The sequence below is a fragment of the Aotus nancymaae genome, unplaced genomic scaffold, assembly GCF_030222135.1.
Source record: "Aotus nancymaae isolate 86718 unplaced genomic scaffold, 86718_ANA_hifiasm-v0.15.2.pri h1tg000038l, whole genome shotgun sequence".
NCBI lineage: Eukaryota > Metazoa > Chordata > Mammalia > Primates > Aotidae > Aotus > Aotus nancymaae.
In genome coordinates, this window is record NW_026988452.1 from 3,908,210 (window position 1) to 3,933,372 (window position 25,163).

The window sequence follows — 25,163 nt, forward strand, 5'->3', positions numbered from 1 at the left end:
CCATTGCACTCCAGCCTGGGCAATAAGAGCGAAACTCCATCTCAAAACAAACAAACAAACAAAAAAAGACAATAAAAGGTAATTCTAGACAAATGCTACTTTTCAAAGTCACAAAAATATTATCTGTCAATTTTCTCCATTTGAGGTCCCCAGTTTGAATTTAGTTTATATTCCCTTTATATTTTTTCTCTTACTAATGCCTTTGTATATTTATGGAGCAGAAATTTTAGTAGTAAACTCTAACTTCACAGAGGGCCATGGATACACACAGTGGTGCACTGGCGTTGGCCTGTGCCAGTTGACAAGAGTCAATTGTGTGCTTCTCTTCCCAATTCTGCATCAAATTTGCCAATTAAAAGATAAATGGTAAACTCCAGAGACATCATGTTCATAGCTTGAAATATGCATTGTAGGCCAGGTGTGGTGGCTCACGCCTGTAATCCCAACACTTTGGGAGGCCAAGGCAGATGGATCACCTGAGGTCCAGAGTTCGAGACCAGCCTGGCCAATATGGTGAAACCCCATCTCTATTAAAACTACAAAATTAGCCAGGCATGGTGGTGGGCACCTGTAATCCCAGCTACTCAGGAGGGAGGCTGAGGCAGAAGAATCACTTGAACCTGGGAGGTAGAGACTGCAGTGAGCCAAGGTCGCACCATTGCATTCCAGCCTGGGCAACAAGAGTGAAACTCCATCTCAAAAAAAAAGAAAGAAAGAAAGAAACCTGCATTGTGGAAATATTTACACTATGGAAATTAGCAATCTCTATAAATTAGGACTTTTTACCCAGAGACCCAGTTGTTGGGTATTTACAAGGATAACTCTTTTTTTTTCCCAAAATTTTTCCCAAAACCAGTCAAAACATCAGAACATAAAATCAGTTAACATTCAGAATTATCAGTCATATGCCAGACATTATGGTTGAAAATTCCCACTCAAAAAAGTTTACATAGAGTAGCTTTTGAAACTTTATGTAATTTTTGCAATATTTACTGGTAGTGTGCCTCAGAACCAATCCTTAAAAGACAAAAAGAAAACTGGATTATAGCACCTTTTAGTTATAATATCCAAGGCACATTACATTTAGCTATCCACCTGTTTCAAGTAATTGTCAGATAGTTTTGATTCATCCCCAGAAGGTTTTATTTCCACAACAGACAGAGAATTCAGTAGTTTCTTGTCATTTACATTTCTGCACTAACATCTAAATTTTTGCACGAATTAATATGCACTATACTCTCACCTCCACAATCATTCCATAGTAAATGTATGTTTTCTGGACGATGTGGAAGAGAGAGCCCAGCAAGCACTGACTATGGGCCTAGCTTTGCCAAAATCTAAAACAGGCCAAAGGGATATTAAATTTCTTATTAGGTGTGGGTTGGGCCGGGCCAGTAATTTGTTCTCACTTACAGTGGTCTGGCTTATGTTTCACCACCACCACCACCCTGCACCTCACCATGTTATTCCCAGGAATGTAATGGCATCAGATATCCCATCATTGGAAACGCTTCATAGTAGAGGCTACCGTTTTGTTGTTTATTTAGCACCTGAATTTAGTCAAGAGAAACATTTCTACCTGAAGATTCCATCCAGTCAAATTTTCCTGCCTTTTTATTGGAATTTCCACAGATAGCCATGGTATCCCCAAGTAAGGAAGCCAGGACACTCTGGCCTCACCCTCCAGCTGCCTTGGGACAATACTTGCCTGATTCCTCTTCCTGGGGTCGTGGCAGTCTGAGCTGTATTTCACCTGGATCTATCACTCTTCCTCTCTACTCTGTGGCATTCTCTCTCATCCTAGCCCCATAACTTGAACAAGACTTTGTCTGACATTGCCCCCATATTTTTACTTGCCTCTTAAACTTGGCTAGGAATGGTTGTGTTCACTCAAGGGCACAGAGTCATGGCCTTGTTGGATCTTTTGGCATCTGACTGTGCTTGGTCACAGCAGTTCCTAGCACAAGATGGTTCCTAATGCTCTTTCTTTCCTATAATCTGAGCTTCCCTCTACCCTAGTACTGTCCATTTTACATCCCTCCACATTCTGCAACATTCTATTTTCTTCTGCATTTTCTTACCTATTACTAAAGGAGGGTTTGGGTGGAAGGATGTATTTCAACTCTTCCCCATTTTTCTCCATGTCAGAAATCATCTGGAGCCACAAGAACGAGACCAGATCCAAAATTGAACCCAAACAAGTATTTTTGTTTTCTAAGACGTATAACCTTGAAGATACCCCAGGCTTTTCATCTATATTCCACCTATCTCTTCAAACAAATATGTCCACCTAATATTGTTAACCATTTATAGATAGCTTTCACTTTCTATTATTTCTTCAAACCAGGAGTTATTTTAAATTTTTTTTCCTGAAACGATAGTTTTATTTTTGGGATACCCTTTTACTTTGTTGTCATTTTTATTCTATTGCATTATAAGGAAAGTGTGAGGCCTTACGGCTTCTGCTTATTGGGCAATATGGAATATACTATTGTGCTTTGTTAAAATTTATGCATAGTACATTATATTACATTTGCCATCTACTATTTGCTTTTTATGTTCCTCATTTTGTGCTCTAAATTTATTTATTTAATGTGTGTATATCTGATTTGTTTTAATTGCTATTTAAGATTTTTATTTATGAATATACCACAGGTGATTCACTCATTTTATTGGTGGACATTTTGGTTAAAAGTTTTTTAACTCTCTCTTCTCTTTTTAATGCCAAACAATGATTCATTGAACAGATTTATGTGTGTCTCCTTTTTCTATGAATTCAAGTTTTCTCTAGAATGGGTGCCTAAAATTGTAATTGCTTCATCACAGGTTATACAATTTCCTCCTCTGCTAGTATCCCTAGATTTCAATTTAAAGGTGTCATAATAGTTTAAAAATTCTCATCAGTAGTTTATGAGAATTTTCCCCACATCTTTGCCAACACTTGATTTTTTTTTTATTTTTGCCATTTTGATGGTTGTGCAACATCTTTTTTTTTTCCACATGTCCCTGAAGAAAGATATATATCTTCAGATTGAAGAAACTTGAGTCCTGAGCAGAATGAATAAAAATAAATCTATACTTAGTGACATTATAGTGAAACTTCAGAACACCAAAGACAAAGAGAACAATCTTAAAAACAAGGAGAGAACACAATTTACTTACCATGGAAGGATAAGCAGACTGACGGCAGATCTCTCAGTGGCAATTATAGAGGTCAGAAGACAATAGGATGGCATCTTCCAAGTGCTAATGGGCGGGAAAACCTGTCAAACTACAATTCTATATGCAGCTGTTCAACCCACAGTAATTCCCCCAGTGGTTATATCTAAGCACCCCCAATTGGCCTCTCTCCTTTCTTCACAAATAGATATTGCTCCTTGACCAAAAATGGTGGGTAGGTGCCTGAAGGATGGCAATCCGAGTCCCTCCCCCTCATTATGATATCCCCTCAGAAAACATATTTTCATCTAGGTGTGCTAAGCCTTTAGATTAACAATTTTTTAATGTTATTAAATTTTTCTTTCTTTCCTTTTCTTTTTTTCTTTCTTAGCCATCAGGACTCTGCAGGGATAAATTAGAACTTTAATTTCCCTCGGTTTGTACAATTGCACTGTGGGAAAGGCAAGTCAGTCATTAATTAAGAAACTAAGGCACAGATGGGTTAAATGACTTTCCCAAACTCATACAGCTAGTGAGAAATAAAACCATGTCCCAGCCCAGTTTTTTTACATAACTCCATGCTCTTTCCAAGATTACAGTGTTCTTGCCCATTTTCCTGACACTTTCTTTGAGCCAATACTTTCAGAATGCCAACAACTAGAAGGTGTGTTAATGTACTAAATTTGCTCTTGTGGGAAGGTATTAAAATTTAGCAAAATAGTCAAGATTTAGGCCATATGTTAAGAAGAAATTGAGTGTATGTTTACAAATCAGATGTTTTTAAAAATCAAAATATATATCAGATTATACTTTATACTATTTTGAGAGGCTAATATACTCCAATGAAATCTTACTTTATAAATATTAATTACAGATAAGCCTATATAAAAATACCATAGAAATATCGCTCAGGGCAGAGGAAAAATGATTTGTAACATCCAAGGATTTTAGATTAGTTGATTATTGTTTGGTGAAAGCCAATTTTTCGTTAGCTTAAGTAGGACCAAGCACCTTGATCATGAGAGTTATTCTGTGGAATAGTGGCAAGCGTTCTTGTGGAAGATCTGACTTGTATCAATCATCCACTTCTAGATACTCTGAATAATGAAAGCAGAGGACTGCAGTGCATCCAAAATTCACTGGTCACAGCAGAAGGACTCTGCCCATTTCTTGTGCTCCAAATGGATGACATTAGTTTGCACTTGGTCCTAGGCTAGCACAGGGTCTCTAGCTGCAGCCCCTCACGTGCTTTATTCCCCACTAGGGACCAGGGCATGTAAGTCACATTTTTGCCTAAATCACAGATGTAATTCTTGAATAACTGATTGAGCTGGAGGGCAAAAACAACCTGAAAGTTTTAGAAAAGGGGTTGGCAACTTACTGCAAATCTTATAGCATATGGAGCCTTTTGTGTAAAAGTTGATACTGCGTGCATCTTAATAAAGAGATATTTACTTTTATAATACTTTCTTGATATAATTATCTTTTAAAAATTAATTACAAAAATGGGACATTTCTAGACAAAGTCTGCTTATTATAGTAGAGTAGAAATTAAACCAAATCCATACCCTGCCAAATCAATAGCATCATGGCTTAAAAAGTAGATCAGAAGGGGATTTAAGGCCATGCTTTCAAAACTGTTTCCATACATTCCAGGAAACAAAACTTGTCCATATCAAATAATTGGGGTGGAAAAATGAGGAACAACATCAAGGCGTAAAGCCATGGTTCTTGCTCTTATGAGGTTTACATTCTAGTGGTGGGGGCAAGTAATTAACAAGTATGCAAATAAGTATAAGAGCAAATGCAAATAGTAAATATTGCTATATGAATAAGCAACATTTTTTTTGTTTTACTGTATGAGTGCTATCTACATGCAAGCTTTATGCTAATTGATTGATTTTTTTTTTTTATTGTCTTCACTTGTAAAATAAAGCTTAGAGACCTTCAATCCTTTGTCAAAGTTCACACAAGTAATAATCCTCAAACAAGAAATCCATGACAGGGATGTCTGTTTCCAGGATCCTCACTCTCAACCACCTTACATATCACCTCTCCCAATGACGGAGAAGCAATAGCAGCTGTGGTCAACTCCTATTTCTGGTGAGAATGTGAGAACTAGCCTGATCCCATACCTTTAGTCCAGACACACCCTACTCCCATACCCACTCACCACCACAAGACCATCAACCAATTAAAGTGAGCACTTGTCCACAAAGGTTATGTGCAGTGTACTGTGATTCTTGGCATCAAGCCCCATGTGGGTGGAAGAGATGGCAGCATAAGAGGAGAAGATGGTATTATACACTTAGGTGTGCTCGCCTGTACTCTGAGGTAGTTGCAAGAGTTTTGGCATCAAAAGTTATGGTTTGGATCCTCTGCTTTTTAGTTGGAATTTTCATTTTTGAGTTTTTACATTCTCAGTAAAACCCTAAATGACTTTATCTTTAATACTATTTCATTATTTACTCAGTCAGCAAATATTGACCCTGTTGGCCAGCAACACTTGTGATGAGTGGACTTGCCCATGAGCTTGGGAGCAGACACTTTTATTTTTATCTTTTAAATATGTTACAAGCATAAAAGTGTTTAGTGCTGCAGGGTTCCATGAAAGGTGGGCTCTGAAAGAAAAAGCATTAAGAGTGAAGAGCAAAAGTTGCTTAGTCCCTTAAAAAACTTTAAACAGGAGGCTCAGATTTTAAGACAAAATAAATTCTATATTCACACACACACATAAGCCTGATTTTTCCCCTGTATAAATAATGTTCTGGTATAACCAACCTGGCTGTTGCACTCCCTGTATGAGAAAGTCACTATGTAACATTGCTCTAAATTAGTTCTATCCTAATGGTACCTTAATGTTTAGAATACAGAGCTGCCTTGACAGGCGTGTAGCTCACACCTGTAATCCCAGCACTTTGGGAGGCTGAGGCCAGAGGATTAACTTGAGGCTAGGAGTTCAAGGCGACCTTGACTAACATGGTGAATCCCTATCTCTACTAAAAATACAAAAAATTAGTTGAGTGTGGTGGCAAACGCCCATAATCCCAGCTACTCAGGAGCTGAGGCATGAGAATTGTTTGAGTCTGGGAGGCAGAGGCTGTAGTGAGCCAAGACTGTGCCACTGCACTCCAGCCTGAGCAACAAAGCAAGACTCTGTCCCAAAAAAAGAAAAAAAATGGAGAGAGAGAGAGAGGAGAGCTACCCTGAGAAGCAGAAGCAGCTTTATAAAGCCTTGTTGGGTGAGATATATACACTGAAGTTTTTTCATTTTCACAAGTACTTGAGTTTTACAAGTCATAAGGGAGAAGAAATTAGTGTGAATTGCCAGCCAAACCTCTTGCATGGGTAAGGACCATCCTGAGGTTTACTATATCAGGAGCCATGACCTCCTGTCAGCATGATTTTGAGCAAGGAGACACAGGGAATTGAAGGGAGGAAATTCACCTCTCTCAAAATACAAGCAGCAGCAGAAAGAAGAAAGCTACAAGAAGTAAAAAGATCAATCTCTTTCCCTCTCTCTCTCTCTCTCACACTCACACACACACACTCACACACACACACACACACACACACACACACTCATGAACACATTTCGTACTTTGGCACCAGATGCTCCCTCCTCCTTCTCTGGACTGCAGAAATTCTCTTACTAGTACCCCAAGAGCTCATCAAAAAGAAACTTAAACCAGAAGAGGAAAAGTGTCACATGAAAAGCTGTGTTCAAGTATTAACTGAGGACTTTTGAAGACTTAAAACAACGCCAAGTAATAGTAAGTTAAAATTGTAGTTGAGCACAAGTTAAGGAAGCAGATTCAGCAGTGATAGAACTAATCCAACATAATCTAATGTAACTGTGTCACCAGGCCATTTGGGAATTAGAGAGACCGGGAGAAAGAATGCACCTGGCTGTGGGTCAGCACCCTTACCAGGCGTCACTGCTGGCGGTTTGATGGTAGGAAACTGCGTAAGTCAACGTAGGGCTGGTTTGGGAAGAATCAGAGTTAACAGCTAGGGATGAGATCTGGAGAGAGAAAGCATGAAGAGGGGTGTAAGTCCAGAGTGATAAAAATGTAGAAAGGTGGTTAAGTAGCTCTGCTACAAATCTACAAACCAAGATCTGCAAATTTAAGTTGTAAAAAAAAAAAAAAACAGTTATTGTGATCAGAGATGTGTGTGCATTGAGGTGAACAAAGAGATGGAAGATAGGAGTTAGAAGAGAAAGAGGTGGCAGTACAGATTGTTTGGAGGGGTACGTGGAGGCTGCAGTAAATAGAAGGCTGTGACCTCTTTCTGCCCCTAACTGCTCCTGCCCCACCCCCTACCTACTGAGGTAGTGAGCAGATCAGATAAGATCTCAAGTCTCAGAAAGAAGCTGTGGTTTAGGAAAATAATGCAGTTGTAGTTATGAATAAATATACTAGATAGCTGAAACCACGTGATCTTGATCTTTGAGTCAGAGGAGAAAACTCATAGCAAAGGAAATGAACTAGATGATTTGAAAATAAAGGGTTAACTGGCAGATTACCACGGTAAGATGAAAAGTTAGGGTCATCAGACAATGCCGAAATCCACATTAACAAGAACTGGAAAAAAAAAAATAGATGCCATTTACAGTCTAAGCCAAATAATTGCCAGCAAGGCATCAGCTGGAAGGAAAAAAATTTTTAACTTGGAAAAATTTGTTTTACTGCAGCCAGTCGATGCTCTAGTTGAAAATAAATGCAAAATCTTGCAGCTGGCAGGGCTTTGCTAAAGGATCTGACTCAGAAAGCTCATAAGCTCCAAGAAAAAGAACAGAAGCTGTCAGCTCACAGGAGAAAGGGATGTTCACAAAGAATTCAAGAAATGGAGGGTGAATTATAGTAAAAACAGATTATGTAAAAATCTGTTGAATCTCCATGAGAACAAAAACAGGGCAGGATACCAGGTTTTTTCTTCTTCATGCATCAAGATTTCTTCCTGGAAAGAAGGATGCTGCCTTCCTAACACAAAAATTACAGGTAACAAACCCAAAGATTGATGTTCTTGAGATCAGAAAAATAAAATAAAATCCGAGAAGATCCACTAAATAACTTCCATCAATAAGATGTCCTAGAAGCCAGCCTGGCTCCCACAGGATGCCCCTGTGAGTGCTGAGGTGCTCTAATCCCCACTATGCCATCCACCTGTTCTTGTTAGGAAAAAGGTCTGCTAGCAGTGAATTGGTTGTGAATGGACTTCCACCTAGGAAGAGAAGGATATATAAGATGTAAAGAAAAACTTTACTCTCTGATCTGCATGTAAACATGACTGAATTAATAAATAGTCAGAATGTCCATTGAGTCCCACTTCCTCTGAGTGACAGACTGACCAACTCTCCTTGATGGTGGATGCAATAGGATATCTCCATTGCATCATTAATCAAGGAAAACTGCCTGGAGGTAGCATTGGCCACTACCTGAGCCAGGGAAGTATTTTCAGTGTATTTCAGAGACACTCTAATATTCACCCTGGTATGGTTTCATTAACAGAGAATGACCTAAGAGCTCTTCCTTTCTGCATGAAGGGTAGATTTAGTTAATGCTGATGTAAATAACTTCCCATGTTTATCAGAAATATGCATCATTAATTCATCGAAGAAAGGCCTTCAACCACCATCAGCCACCTTCTCAAACATGGGCCCAGACGTTTTTCCTCACCCTTTCTTCCTGGTGATTTTAAACCTCCTAACTAAAGGACCAACATCCCTGCTGAAGGAACTTTAGGAACTTACACCCTCTTGCCCCAAGAGAAAACTTTCTTCCTAGACCCCAGCTACTTGGCATTATTTACCTTTCCCTCTACAAAATCCTTACACCTTTTGGGTTCTAGAGAGGGACCTACCAGCCTCTCCAGATACCACTACTGGGTCCCACAGATCTCCAGCCTGATTATGAATTGACTCTTAAGAGAGTTCATATGCTTCAAAATCCAATATTAATGTTGGTAATCAGACTTAATACTTTCTTAGAACTTAGTTTTATTAAGAGATCTTTTTGCGCCAAATGATGGAAATCTGATAGATAACAGATTTGCTATGAAGTAAGACCACGACTTAAGCTGTAGATTCCTATTTCCTCCACTCTCCTCAAATCTATTTTGTGTTTACCAATGTTGTTTATATGTCAATGAAGCTTATGCAACAGAAACGGATTTTAGTGCCTTGTAAAATATAATGCTTTTACATAAATTTGTTTAAAACTAAAAATACAGGACTAATTATCAGGACTGTTTTCTAATCTGTGTTCTTTTGCTCATCTGTACTTTGGATAAACCCAGTCAGTTGATCAAAGTCAAAGCACTGAACTTGGTGATAGGTAAATTGTTGCTTCAGAGGAAATAGTCACTGAAATGCCAGCCAACTAAACTCAAACCTGTGATGTCAAATAGTACACTTTTTAATTCAGTAAACCATTTAGAAAATCACTTAACGTAAGGATTCTATCAATATTTGTTGCATTTGTGAAAGAGTAGTCAGACTCCTTTGCTCCAGTGGAATCCTTTATCTACATACAGTTAGAAGTCAACACAGACACTAAACACCACTTTTGTTGATGTGAAGGTGTGGCCTGGAGTCCTGCTGGCTCCACTTTCCCCTTATCTCATACAGTGGCATCTCCAAGTACCCCTGGGTACTCTAAACCATTCTCTGTTTAGAAACTTCTGGGTTGCCACATGGTGGTAAGGTAAAGGTCATGGTTTCAGCGGCCATGGGGGTCATGACAACTTCTCCTGTTTCCCATTTACAAACACAAAGTACCCTGTGATATAAGGTGAATGCATAGTTGATGCTCAATAAGAAGTTATTTTATCACTCCCCTTACCCAAGCATTCCTGCAAGTGTGTACCTGTACTACAATAAGAAGAGGATGCAAATTCTCTCCAACTAACAACTGCACACCCTACTCTTATGTCAACAGTATCATCTTTGTCCACTAAGGACACTGCATTTTACTCAAGCAGAGATGATAGTAAGTACCTGGCAATGGTGGTATTAACGGGACAGAGACATGTGCAGTGGAGTCAGGCAGGAAGCCCTCTTCCCCCACCAGGGCCCTTCCAGCCCTGAGTTTAACGCCATTATAATTGGGTTCAAACCCACCTCACATCAGGAAATGGTTTCCTACACAGGGAGAGAAATACTGGACTGCTTAACCTTTTATAACTCACTCTTTGGTGTAACAACAGCAGCCTAGATGGACAGGGAACAAATTACTGTCTCAGAGCACAGCTCCATCTCCCTGTAATCTGGTGGAATTTTTATAGCTTCCCCTCATCAAAGTTTCCTCATGAACCTTTATTCACTGGGAAGATTAGACTCTGCATTTCTTTCTTTCTCCAACTCTTATTTCTTCCACCTGAAACCATATGAGCCTCAAGTTTAGATCTAGGATTTAGATCTAAATATGAGGTTATGGGCAAAAACGTAGTGGCAAAATGTTATCTTGAATTTGTAATAAATAAATAAAAATATAAATTCATCTGGAGAAAGAATTATATAGACGATTTCAAAGACATGATTTGAAATGATGTCTTTATAACCCTCTCTCCCATCCTCATGCCTCTGACCCCAACACCAGCACCCCATCAGGCCGCCTCATCTCTTACTTTACAGAGGAAATCAAAACCACAGGCAGAAACTGCCTCAATGTCCTGCAAATCCACCAGAATCCACACTCTCCTTTTCTCCTTCCCTCTTTTCCAGTGAAAAGGCACCCCTGCTCCATGCCTGATCCTCACTGACCCCGATTTGGCCCCCTCAACTCCTCCACTGCTGGCTCCATCAGTGATCCACTCCTCCTTCTTCACACACCCACTCCACCGCCGCCCTCCCAGCAGCAGTTCCACATGCTCATGTGCCTTCTCAGTAAATGCAACACTCCAGCCCTTGCCCTACCCCTCTGCCTTCCTTCGAAGTCAAGCCTAGTGGAGAGAGTTGCATCTACAATTGCAAATTCCTGTTCCTCGCCTCCCATTTACGTCATACGGAGAGTGTCCTACACAGTCACCAACAGTTCCCTGTTGCTCAATACAATAGACACCTTTGACTTCTCAAAAATATCTGAACTTTTGAAAAAACATTCCTATAAAAAACAACAAAGAAACATTCATTCCATCAACAAGTGTTTATTGAGTTCTTACTAGTGCCAGGAACCGGGGGGTGGTGGGCCACGGGGGTGCTGTAGCAAGTAAATAGGTATTGTTGGCAATCACGGAGTTTACATTAGGACAGGAAAAAAGCCAAGCATTAAACAAGTAAATAAATGAACAGAATAGTTCCAGAGGGTGATAAGTGCTATGAAGACAACAAAACTTAGAGTGATCAAATAAAGCAACTATAGAAATAGCACCGAGTTTTCAAGGGAAGCACCTCTGAGGTGATATTTGAGGCACCTGTGCAAAGATCTTGGCCCAGAGTATCACATGCAGAATGAACAGCAAGAACAGAGTTCCAAGGTGGGCACAGGCACTGAGAATATATCACAACATACCATCTACATGGACAAAAAGAAAGAAGAGAAAGAAGGCAAGAAAGCGTAGTCTTGCTGGGTAGGGAAAGAACTTCAGAATCAAAAGCAGAGTGGACCAAGCCTGGAAGAACAATGAGCCTTGTCCCCGTGGGCTAGGGCAAGGCCTCTCCTCCCTTCCACTGGCCTCCTAAGTAGAAAAGCGTTGGAGAGGTTGGGGAGTAGTGTGCGGAAGGATTCACTGCCTGCATCTTTTCACTCTTCAATCCCGACTTTGGGAGCTAATAAACAATGCAGCCAAGTTTGGGCCCAAAACAAGCCAGGAAGACTCCTTGAGTAATCCCAGCTGGAATTTGAATAGAGATGGATTCACTCCAACCCCTCTTCTCCCACCACCCCAACTCTAGGCTGAATAGGGAAAGCAACCCAAGAGGGTCTCCTGCAAGGCCATTGCTGAGGACACAGTGGAGCCCTAAGTCAAGGCCAGGTCCCTGAAGGTGTGTCAGCGTACAATCATCTCATGATCGGTTTCAGTGGCCAAGCTCCTCAGGGGGCAGCACCTGACATGGGACTTGGAGAAGCTCCCCCACCCTGCCACCCAGTATTTGTGCCTGGGAGAGAAAATGAGAGCCCAAAGACATCCTCTCAAAGCTGTTTCCCGACACACACACACACACACACACACACACACACACACACCCCACTCCACAGGAGCACAAGGTGATCTAAGGATCATCCACTTGACACAGGGACAAACTCCCTCCCCATAGCATGTGTTTGTGTGTAGGGGATGTGGTAGAGCCAGGTGGAATAAGGATTGGGGTTAGTTCCTATGGCCCTGACCAAGAGCCCATACTAAAGATCAAAGTCCTCCCAAGATTTTTGGGCTACAGATAGTGGGAACAAAACAGAGAGAAGAGACGGGAAGTCAATGCCCAACCCTGTCCCATTATAATTGGGTTCAATTATAATGAGGAACGCCCTCACATGAGGAAATGGCCTCCTACATAGGGAGAGGAATCTTAGACTGCTTAACCTCCTATAACTCATCCTTTGCACACTTCTCTTCTCCCCCAAGGTAAAGCTCCTCTCCTATTTTTCCTGATCTCACTCCACCCTCAGATGAAAATATGGAGGGACCAGCCAGAGAAAGCACTGGGGGGACCAGGCCACAGGCTTTCCCAGGAATTAGGGGGTTACATGTGGAAACAGGAACTCTGAGCACCACTTCTGATCGTGAAGTGTCATAAGGCCATGAGCCTGTGTCCTGAGGAGGAGAGGGTTTGCGGGGAAGCAGCCCTGTATCTACGATCACCTGGGAGAGGGACTTAAGGTAGGGCATTGTGGTTGAAGCCAGATAACATTCCCAAGGTCACACAATTTAAAAGCAGTCAATTCTAGAACTGGGATCATTCAGATGGGCTGAGCAAGGCTCAAACGCAGTGCCTTAGAGGACTTGCTCTCACCCTAGCTGGGCCAAGAGGAGATGTTCAAAAAGCCCCATGTAAGGATGAAGACAGGGGCCTGAGGAGTGGAAGAGGGTTGCTTTTCATGCCTTTTATCTCTGCTTCTGACACAACTCGCTGGCTACATCTGACACATGGATTTAGACAACTCCTACACTCTCTGGGGATTTCTTTGCATCTCTGGATCATATAGCAGCCTAATATCTTACTCAGAAAATAACTTGGATCTTCCCCAGAGCCAATTATGGCTCTGACTGGCACAGGGAACTAATTAAGGAAACCAAATGGCACAGAGGAAGAGAGAAACTCAGATAGATTAATTACAAAGGAGAAAGTTAAAAATTGAAAGTCAGGCTGAGCAACAGGATGCAAGGGATGGAAGGGAATATCTGGAGGACAACATGTGGACTGGTTCTTGAGCCACCCTGACCCTGAGTCATGAAAGACCCTGGAGGCCTGTGCACATCCTGGGGAAAAGACTGCAGGTGAAACAAAAAGAACTGTGCATTGAGCTCTGGAGCCTGCAGGTACGGCTGGAACCCCCTGACTGGAGTATAAGACAGAGAGATACCCCTGCTCACCTCCAGGCAGGCTGCCCTGAGGCCCCCATGCCATGGGGACCATGAGCATCAGCAGTTGCTGCATCAGCAGGTGTTTGCCCTTGCATAATATTTGAAGCCAGATAACTCGTCCAAGGGTAGATGGGTTGTGAAGCAATGAGTCCAGAAGCCGAGGTCATTCATTCACTTTAAACTCCTCCTTGGTCACTTCTTCTTTGGGGTTGGCCTAATCCTTCTTTTCAATCTGGTTTACAAACAGAAAAAGAAAAACACATGACATTGGTAGGTGATATATACTCTGTCTCTCTCTCTCTGAGCTCAGTTAATATAATTGTGAATTTTGAGACTAGCTTTGAGGTTATTCTGCAAAATCCCTCTCTTTAATTTCTTAATTCTGGTAGTCTCTAGCCAAAAATAATATGATAATATTTTTTCCTGGCCTGAGCTTAGAAAAGATATTCTTTAAAAGTTCTATTTTATGTATAATTATTATTATAATTATAATATTAATTTTCTGGTTAATCACTGTAGATAATTTTGAAACACAGAAAAACACAAAGGAGGCTGGGTGTGGTGGCTCACGCCTGTAATCCCAGCACTTTGGGAAGCCGAGGCAGGTGGATCACAAGGTCAGGAGTTCAAGACCAGCCTGGCCAACATAGTGAAACCCTGTCTCTACTAAAAATACAAAAAATTAGCTGGGTCTGGTAGTGGGTGCCTGTAATCCCAGCTACTCAGGAGGCTAAGGCAGGAGAATCGCTTAAACCTAAGAGGCAGAGGTTGCAGAGCCGAGATCGTGCCATTGGGTGAAAGTGGGAGACTCTGTCTCAAAAAAAAAAAAAAGAAAAAAAGGAAAAACACAAAGGAAATTAAAGTACACCTACTCCTGGAAAAAAAGTTTTACTACTTATAGACATAAAAATGTGAATGTACATACATATACACAGAGTATATGCACTTATAAAATTGTGAACATATTGACATGTTCCTATTTTGATGGGGGAATAAATCATGTTCAAGAAGGAAACAAACAACATCCAATAAAGACATTATAAATATGTGGCCCAGATAAGCATTGCCAGCAAGCTTACCCAACGGAAATGTTGTGTGATATCAGCTTTAATTTATTTAGACAGCAGAACTCTATGTGACTGCCTTTGAAACGAGGCTATGTTGAATAGTTTCAGTGCATCATCAAAGTTCTTAGTTTAAAAAACAAATACAAAAAAACCAAAATGCATGGATTAGGAGTGTCGCATCATTTTATTCTAGAACCAAAACTTATGAGGATCACAGCTTTTTTGTAATTCGGAAAGTTTTTCATATTAGAAATAAAATTCATATTCAGGTATTAGCAATAGCATTTTAAAAATCCCAAATTATATATCAAGCTAGCAATGCTGATGCCCTTCAAACTGGATTGAGGATACCAGAAAAAATAAATGCAGAAATATGTTATTAAAATTTGTAGAGTGAATTGTAGCCTGGAAGGTTGGAACATATCCCTTGAAATTTGAGGAAGGACTCTCTTTACACTTTCTAGATTGCTGTATGACCTCCAGACATGTGGCAGCCTGCGTGTTTTCAAACTACCCACAGATACTGCTGAATATAAAACCCAAATGCTGAGACTAGCATGGAAGCCCACAGACCCCAGGCATCACCTTCTGCAAGCATCACTGCAATCGGCCACTGTGGCATCCCAGATAATATGAGCATCGAATTATCTAATTGGCACTTTACTAGCAATGGCAGCCACATTGATGGTAATAGGGATGACTAGTTTATATAGCAACAGCCCCTGAACTCCCAATCAACCAGGGGAGGCAACTGAGTTGGAAATAATATGCTAGTAGTTAGGGTTAAATGACACGATGTATCCATTAAATAACTGTTCCAATAACATTCACTTACCTAGTACTATAATATGATGAACTAATGAAGTAGATAATATCCTCATTTTACAGATGGGAAAAATGTGACTTAGAATAGGTAATTCAGACAAAGGAAATCCACAGGCAGCAGAGCTCAGACTCAAACCTTTTCAATTCATGCCTTTGTTTCATTTTAATTTCCAATTGTTGGAATGATGCCAGAGTCCTTGCCCTTCCCACTGTGCCAGACTGACTGCAAGTGTATTTACAGAGCTCATTCAGTCAATAACATCAGCCAAGCCCTGAGTCAGGCCCTGGGGGGATGAGTGTAAGATTCTCTGATCCTGATTCATGCACACTCCATCCAGCAAAGAAGATGGACAAGTAAGTGAACTGATCAGCAAAGACGTCCAAATTATAGCAGTGGAAGTATCAAGGGAGCTCACAGAAAGGGCGACCATCTGCTCAGCAAGAAGTGTGAAGGCTCTCAAGTCAGAGGGCTATGCCAAGACCCCTTACCACTGACAATAATGATGACTCTTTAGACTGTTTCCACAAAACACCCCACATCATTCACCCTGACAAACCCCAAATAGGAAAATAATAGGTCACTAGTACACAAAAGTCATGTCCTATATAAAATGCTCTAGTCATTATATTATAGCACAGCTTGAAAGGTTAAAATTATAAAGACTGCCCACATAGCTGAACAGAGGAAACAGATAATTCAGGGTCATGTAGGGTTTGAGAAGAAAGTGTCATAAGTCTTTGGCCCACACAAGGACAACTACCACATGACTGTTCTGCAAAATGTTAACTCCCTCCAAGATGGTGATTATCCCCAAATGTGAACTGGAATTGAATTTACCTTGTAAATCCAATCCCTAGAGCTTTGGTAACCATATCTCATAACCATTAAGATGACATCAGTACCTGGCAATTTTGAAAAATTACCACCATAGTAATTCTAATAGTATTCAGGACCTCTGTGATTCTTTACATCCAAAGAATGCTCATGTCCATTCTCTATTTTGATAATACTGTTCATCAGTCAATAGGCCATGAGGAAAGTTGAGTCATATCTTGAAATGAGGATATGAAGAAGGCACAGGAATGAACTAACAACCAAACCCAAGCACCTTGTGTTATTAGGCATGGATCTTTGGGCTCTAATCCCTTGTAATACTCCAGAAAGCCAATTTGGCAAGAATTTAATCTTGTTAAAATATTTCTCTAAAAATTAAATGTTTTAAATAAAATAGCAGTTCAAAACATATACAAAAAACGCATACAGAGTGAAAAAATATATATCAAACTGTCTCTATTCAAAGATAACATTATTTACAATATAGAAAACCCTAGAGTCTACCACAAAAAAATCTAGAATAGGTAAGTTTAGCAAAATCACAGGATATGATCAATACCCAAAATTCAGTTATATTTTTATGTACTAGCAATGAACAATTAGAAATTAAAATTGAAAAAGAATGCTATATTTGATATCACCAAAAAGCATAAAATCTTAGGTACAAACCAAACAAAATATGTGCAAGATCTGTGTACTAGAAACTACAAAACAAACAAAAAAAAGGCCTACATAAATAGAAAGATATACCATGTTCATGAATTATAAGACTCAGTATCGCTACAGTTCTCCCCAAATTGATCTATGAGCTCAACACAATTCCTTTCAAAATCCTATCATAGGCTGGGAATGGTGGCTCACGCCTGTAATCCCAGAACTTTGGGAGGCCAAGGTGGGCGGATCACGAGGTCAGGAGATTGAGACCATTCTGGCCAACATGGCAAAACCCCGTCTCTACTAAAAATACAAAAATTAGGTGAGTGTAGTGGCATGCACCTGTAGTCCCAGCTACTTAGGAGGCTGAAGCAGGAAAATTGCTTGAACCTAGGAGGCAGAGGCAGTGAGCCAAGATGGCGCCACTGCACTCCAGCCTCGCAACAGAGGGAGACTACATCTGAAAAAAAAAAAAAAAATTCCTACCATAATATACTGTAGAACCTGACACACTGAAAATTTATATGGAAAAGTTAAAAAACTCACATAACCAGAACAATTTTTTTAAACGAAGAACAATATTGGAGAATTCACACTAACTGATTTCAATACTTACTACTAAGCTATAGTGATAAAGTATGGCTTTGGTGAAAAGAAAGATATATAAATTAATAGAAAAAAAAAGTCTAGAAATAAACACATAAATATATGATCAACTGATTTTTGGCCAGATTGCAAAGGTAATTCAGTGGAGAAACTTTTCAACAAATGTTGCTGAAATAATTACAAAAAAAAAACTGAGCCATATGCAATCACAACAAAAAAAATTAAGCCTCAATTCATACTTCACACCATTATAAAAAATTAACTCAAAATGGATAATACTCTAAAGGTAAAACCTAGAATTTAAATTTTCTAGAAGAAAACATGGGAGAAAATCTTTGTGACCTTGAATTAGAAAAAGACTTCTTAAATACAATACAAAAAGTATGATCCTGCTGGGGATCCCTGGGGAACAGTGTAGACATGTATATCAGTTATCTCATTGGAGAGGTGAAGGAACTGGGGTATCAAAAATAATTTTTTTTTTTAATTTTTAAAAACCCGTGTGATAATAAACTTTGATAAATTTGACTTTATCAAAACTTTGGCTCTTCACAAAACACTGTTAAGACAATAAAAATGCAGCTGGGCGTGGTGGCTCATGCCTGCAATCCCAGGACTTTGGGAGGCCGAGGTGGGAAGATCACAAGGTCAAGAGATCGAGACCGTCCTGGCAAACATAATGAAACCCTGTCTCTACTAAAAATATAAAAATTAGCCAGGTGTGGTAGCACATGCCTGTAGTCCCAGCTACTCAGGAGGCTGAGGCAGGAGAATTGCTTGAACCCGAGAGGCAGAGGTTGCAGTGAGCTGAGATCGTGCCACTGCACTCCAGTCTAGTGACAGGGCAAGACTCTGTCTCAAAAAAGAAAAGAAAAGAAAAGAAAAGAATAGAAAAGAAAAAGGCAAGTCACAGACTTAGAGAAAATGCTTGCAAAACAAATTGTTTATAAATGTCTTGTATCTGGAATATTTTTAACCCTCTCAAAATACAATAGTGAAACAACATGATTTTTATATGTAGAAGATTTAAGCAGAGATTTCACCAAATAAGTGTCTTCAATGGATTATCTTTATGCTCATTAAAAGATGCTCAACTTCACTAGTCATTAAGAAAATGGAAAATTAAAACTACGATGAGTATCATTACATATCTATCAGAATGAAAAAAATTTTTAAAGCTGACAGTATCAAGTGTTAACAATAAGCTCAGGTTACTGGTAGGAATGCAAAATGTTATAAATTCTTTGGAAAATAATTTAGCTGTTCCTTATAAGCTAAAACATATATCTACCATATTACCCAGCATTACCAGTCCCAGTTATTTATCCAGTAGAAAGGAAAACTTAGGTTCACATAATGTTTACAACTTTATTCATAATCACCAAAACTGGCAACAAATGTCTTCCAACTGGTGAGTAGAAAACTATGGTACATGAATCCAGATATATACTATATACATATTTATGTATGTATGTACACACACATGTGCATGTATGTATGTACATATATGCGCATACATCTAAACATAACATATATAGAGAATATATGGATGCATATACATATATATATACACTATATACATATAAACTGTATATGGATGCATATATATATAGTTGTGTTCATCCAAGATTGGGGTTTTCCCAGGGGTGTAAGACAGATGTTTGGAAGGCAGGGGACTCTAGGGTATTTGTGAAAGAGATTAAAATCTTGGGCCATGGTTGCACATGGATGCACACATATGTGCATCCATATATACATGTGTGCATATATATATGCACACATATAAACTCCACTATAAAAAAAGAAAAAACTATTAATTCATGCAACAGTATGGTTCAAAAGCACTATGTTAAGTAAAAGAAGCCAGACTCAAAAGGCTATGCTATATAATTCCACTTACATGAAATCCTAGATGAGGCAAAACTATAGGGACAGAAGATAGATCAGTGGTTACTAGGGGCTAGAGAGTTGACTGCGAAGGTGAAATATAAGGAAATTTTGAAGGGCAATGAAAATATTCTATATCTTACTTGTGGCAGTAGTCATATGACTATGTGCATAGAAATGCATGCCTAAAGAGTTGAATTTTACCATATGTAAATTAGACTTCAGTAAGCCTGATACATGTGGAATATGTGTGTGTGCATATAAACTACACATGCTTACTTCTGAGGTACATGCTTCATTTTTAGTCTGAATGCATGCAATTGAACTATAACTGCCCAAAAGGAAACTGCTTAGTGATAGGATAAACACAATTCTGCTTAAAGCCAGCTACTATTGTCCTGCTGTCTGCTTTTCCCCAGTGATACATAGCTGCCCAAAAACAAATATGGTGAAGGTAGATAGTTGGGTTCATCCAAGGCTGGGGTTTTCCCAGGGGTGTAGAAGTGCAAAACAGATATTCAGAAGGCCGGGGATTCTAGGGTATTTGGAAGAGAGATTAAAATGTTGGGATATCATTTCTAATTTGGAAAGGGAGGAAAGTGAAGAGTCTGATAGATGGAGATAAAAATGGAGGAGTCAGAGCACTGGAGGAGCATGGTAAAGTTTAAGAACAATTGCTGTGAGGGCATTTGGCAAACAAGTTGGAAGAGAAGCAGAGTGTGGATGTGGAGTTGTGTGAATCCACTGTTGATTTCAGAGGTGGCAATCTGTTTCCTTTATTGGAGAAGGAGCTCCTTAAGAACAAATGATTTATATACAGCTCTGTTGAGCTGCGGTCAGCCAGCCCTAACTACTGCCTAGAAGCCTGGTCTCTAACATTCCAAGTGTACCCTAACCTTATTAAGCTTCTACCTCACTCATTCTCTGGCATGACCTGCCTCTATCTTAATGCCCATTAATGGGTCTCTCTCTACTTCGTACAATCTAAAAGCTTTTCCATATGTGCTATGAAGGAGCCCTATTTTATCAACTATCTCCATTCCCTCTACTTTGTTTCTAGCCTGTTCTCAATCCTGCACCCCTTCCCATCAGAAAGTCAAATTGGCAGACATTTATATGCAGGGGAAAATCAGAAGTTACAATGGTGCTAAGGTTTCCAACTTTGAGGATTAGTTGGACAGCTGTGTTTTTTTTGAGACAGCAAACAAAAAGAAGAAGTCTTTGTAAGAATGAAGTCAGGTGTAGACAGATTAAGTTTTCCAACATCAAACTGATATGCTGAGTGAATAGGCTCATATATTAATGTCAAGGATGAATTAAGGTTTAGAAGTTACCTGCATGAGAGTCAAAATTAAAACCACAAGAGAAGGCAAAATCATATAAATAGAGAGCTCAGTATGGAACCCTAGGGCACTTCAAGATTAAGCAATTGGCAGAAAAGGAAGCACTCACAACAAGATGGAGAAGGAAAGCTCCTGCAGAGAAAAGAAAGTCACAGAAACCAAGAGAACAGAGAGTTTAAAGACTGAGGGAGAGAGCAGTCCAACAAATCCAACAGAAAGCACTGTTGATATATAGGCTGGATTCAGCTTTCATTAGGAAAAGCAACATGAAGGTCACAGTTACACCATCAGAGCAGACACTACTGGTGCCTTGCCCACAACCCCTTGCCCTTACCGCTCTTGTGCTCAGCCCCACTCCCAGGTGCTAGCACTTGCCTTTCTTTTCCTGAGGGCTTATACCTTGCTGCTACAGCCCACCTTGCTGTCTAACAAGCTAGATGTGCCAAAGAATAAATGCCCGCACCCTCCAAGCAGCATTGGTTGACTAATGACTGACAAGAACTGGTTATAAATATCCCAGTTCCTCCACCCCTCCGATGAGATAACTGATGCACATGTCTGCACTATTCCCCAGGGATCCTCAGCAGGACTAATGCTCCAGGAACCCATGGTGAGAATTGGTTAATGCGTTTTTTTTTAATTGGCTCTTTCCCTTGTCTTACTTCCCACATTCCCCTAGTGTCCCCTTCACCTCCCAAATAAACTTCTTGCCCTTGCATTGTTACATCTGGAGGAATATGCACAAGAGGAATTCCAGGATCAGGAGGTCCTATGGGAAGAAATCAGAACACGATTAACTGAAGAGCAAATGGGATTTGAGGAAGTAAAGATGACGAGTTTACACTATTCATTTTAAAATTTGTCTAAGGTAGAAAGAAAACTGGATAGGGCTAGATGTGAACACACAGTCAATATGAGAGAGCAAAATATGTTGAAATGCTAATGAGAAAGAGACAAGATACAGACGCTGAAGTGGTCAGGGAGGTAGATAAGTTGTGCAGCAAGACACCAAAGGAGACAAGGAGGAGGAAGATCACGGGGTCGGGGGGGACTGGCCTCATCAGAAAACGAAGGCTTCATCTCCTGAAGCCGAGAAGAAGGATTTAAAGACAGATGCATATTCTGATGAATGTGTGGGGGCTGGTGGAGCCAGGACAGTCTGGGGAGTGGCTGGGGTTCATCCATTTGTGGTGGCACCAACCCACCAGGCTACAAAGCTTTCCCCAAACTGCTCAGCAGCTCTGTGCACACATGACCATGCTCAGCAGTTGAAAAACCAATGCAGGCAGGTTGTTAGCTTGATCTAGAATCGGGGAGAAAACGAGTGCTGAAGGAGGATCAGAGACAGTTGGGTTAAGGTTACAGAGAGGGAGTAGTTAACCATGCGGTCTGGACCAGGTAAGGACCTGTGACCAGGCAGAGGCTATTACACTGCAAAACAACACACAGCTCCCAGGACCGAAAGCCTCTCTGGCTAACCCAGGCCTCTGCAAAAGCATCTGCTTTGCATATGCATCGTGATATAGGGACCACCAGGATGTATAAAGGCCTGCTCCCAGTTAGGATAGACTACATGGCATACGTAGGGCAAGATTCAAGAGTTCAGTCACCCAAACTCATAAAAGCAATAATGCAACCTGAGGCACAGGCAGAACAAGAGCCCGAACAGAAAGCAAAGAACTCAGGCCTTTTCCATAGCTCTGCTGTGACTTGGAAAATCACAGCCTTCCAGGCTGCTTGTGTGCAGGGCTCAATTTAATAAAACACGCTGTGCAGAAAAAAATGAGTCAAAAGCACACACAGCACTGCCCCATATATGTGACTGATTGACTCCAAATTAACCACCCACAGCCACAGCAGTTTTCAAAGAACCACAAATTCCCCAGCTCCCAAAAGCAGAGCACTGAAACCAAAAGAGGCCCAGAATATACCTGTTAAACCCAAAGGCAAGGACAACACTGTGAAATCCTAAAATCTTAGAATTGAGAGGACAGAATAAACTAAGAGGAGATGCCTGGGTTTCCTTCTATCAAATATTAAGAATGCTACCATGTTTAATCAGGATGCTGGAAATCGTATAATCGGTTTCTAAGATTTCATCATTCTTTGGTTTTTGAGAAGACCTATCCAAGGGAGTTATTAAGAACCCAATTAGGCCTTTGCCAAAATTATTTAACGTCTAAAAGCAATACCTCAGAAATAGCACCATTTCAGAAAGCAAGTTGGCTTCAGAAAATCTTTTTTACTCTTTCTTCATGTGCAAGTTAGTAGCTCTGCTTAAGAGCAAATTTTTCCCATCAACCTGCCTCTCGCTCCTTTGATTCCAAACAGTCAATCAGTATCAATAAAAGGAATAGGCAATATGGTGAAGAAGTGGCTCTAATACGTTACCTGAAGACCTTTGGAAATCTAAGAAGGAAAAACGAATATCTCAAGTAGGACTCAGATGGTGCATAAGTGAAGTCATGGGACATTATTAATGAAGCCTTTCAGATCCTCTGTTCCCAGGTAAGGGGCCATGGCTGAGGAGATAACAGCCTGTGAAGGCATCTTCTCTGATACCCACTGAGATTAGTCACCTGAAGAAGTCAAAGCACGCCAACACTAGGATATCTCCTAAGTTTAGGTTAGGGCCAGACAAATCTGTGGGTATGGTGAAGTTTGCTTTCATTGTCTTCTAACTCCTTTCCATGTCCTGCTTGAACTCCAGCCACCCAAAGCCACCATAGGTGATATGCCTTTTATACAATTAATTTCCTCTGTTTCATATATTTTCTAACTACTTCCATATATTAATACTTACCTGTCCTAGGCCCCTTCTATTCAGGCTCCTATAGAGGGTCTCAGTTAATGACTATGTAACCTGGCATACAACTAGCTATTAAAGTTTTAGTGACTAGTTACTTCCTTTACAAATTAAACTGTCTGAATTTTGTGACTTTTTCATGTTTTCACTTTTGGTACCATAAACTTGTCACTTTCCACATTTCTTTACTTCATATCACAAATTATCTGAAATATTCATTTGTGGATAATTTAGGTCAGTGTTGCTCATTGTATAGTCTGTGTACTGTCTATGTAACTGTACCTTGTGGGGGTGAATGCCTGCTAAAAATGCAGATATCCAGGCCTTAGTAGTGACCAAAAAAAACACATTCTCTAGGGGCATCTTTAACATTCTGCTCCATTGACTCTTCCTCCAACTAAATCAGTAAGCATCACATGACATCTACACACAGTAGATGCTATACAAATGCTGGGTATCAGAGTAGACATAAGAATCTGAAATACAATGCACACCCACTACTAACTCATAAACAGATTCAATTCCAAATAGTAAAGGGACTAAAAAGTAAGCATGCTGATATACCTTCAGAACAGTAGGGAAAAAAAATTGGCCAGGCATGTGTGGGTTGGGACAAGAATATAGGGGAAATCTCTGTACCTTCCCCTTAATTTTGCGGTGAACCTTAAACTGCTCTAAAAAAAAAAACATAGGCCAAATAGGCCAGGTGCAGTGGCTCATGCCTATAATCCCAGTACTTTTGGAGGCCGAGGCGGGTGGATCACAAGGTCAGGAATTCGAGACCAGAACCCCATCACTACTAAAAACACACAAAAAATATAGCCGGGTGTGGTGGCAGGCCCCTGTAGTCCCAGATATTTGGAAGGCTGAAACAGAAGTTGCAGTGAGCTGAGATCGCACCACTGCAGTCCGGCCTGGGCAACGGAGCGAGACTCCATCCCAAAAAGAAAAAAAAAAAATCTAAAGAAAAAAAACAAACTGGCCTACTAAAATAGGGTAGGTAAATGTGCGTCTCTGGCTCTCCTTTTCTGTCTACATGGGTCACCCTGCGTTTGCCGTCTATTCATCCTAGCCTAATGTCCCTTGTAAAGCCCCAAACTCCTGTGGCAGAGCCAATAACTCCCTGCTTATGGTTCTCATGGTCCAGGGTGCATGCATATTATGAGGACATTAGGGCACGGATGCCTACACGATGACACGTTTCTTTTTTTTTTTTTCTGAGACGGAGTCTTGCTCTGTCGCCAGGCTGGACTGCAGTGGGGCAATCTCAGCTCACTGCAATCTCTGCCTCCTGGGTTCAAGCGATTCTTCCGCCTCAGCCTCCCGAGTAGCTGGGACCAGAGGCGCCTGCCACCACGCCCAGCTAATTTTTTTTTTTTTTCGTATTTTTAGTAGAGACGGGGTTTCACCATGTTGGCCAGGATGGTCTCAATCTTTTTTTTTTTTTTTTTTTT

The 25,163-nt window shown here is 40.3% G+C and overlaps 1 protein-coding gene across 6 annotated transcripts in view; it reads right to left on the reverse strand.

The window, feature by feature from the left end:
* The window catches only part of MOBP (myelin associated oligodendrocyte basic protein), a 107,405-nt gene that overhangs the window by 49,281 nt on the left and 32,961 nt on the right, over positions 1-25,163 (reverse strand). For 4 of the 6 annotated variants that reach the window (XM_064360115.1, XM_064360114.1, XM_064360116.1 and 1 more), the window contains exons 5-7: positions 13,696-13,918; positions 7,089-7,183; positions 3,163-3,246 (exon numbers count right to left, since the gene is read on the reverse strand). The gene's annotated coding sequence lies outside the window, so the exon portion shown is untranslated. Of the gene's footprint in view, positions 1-2,613; positions 3,049-3,162; positions 3,247-7,088; positions 7,184-13,695; positions 13,919-25,163 lie in introns of those variants that run through there. The other 2 variants (XM_021666601.2, XM_064360118.1) reach the window with 2 other exon arrangements.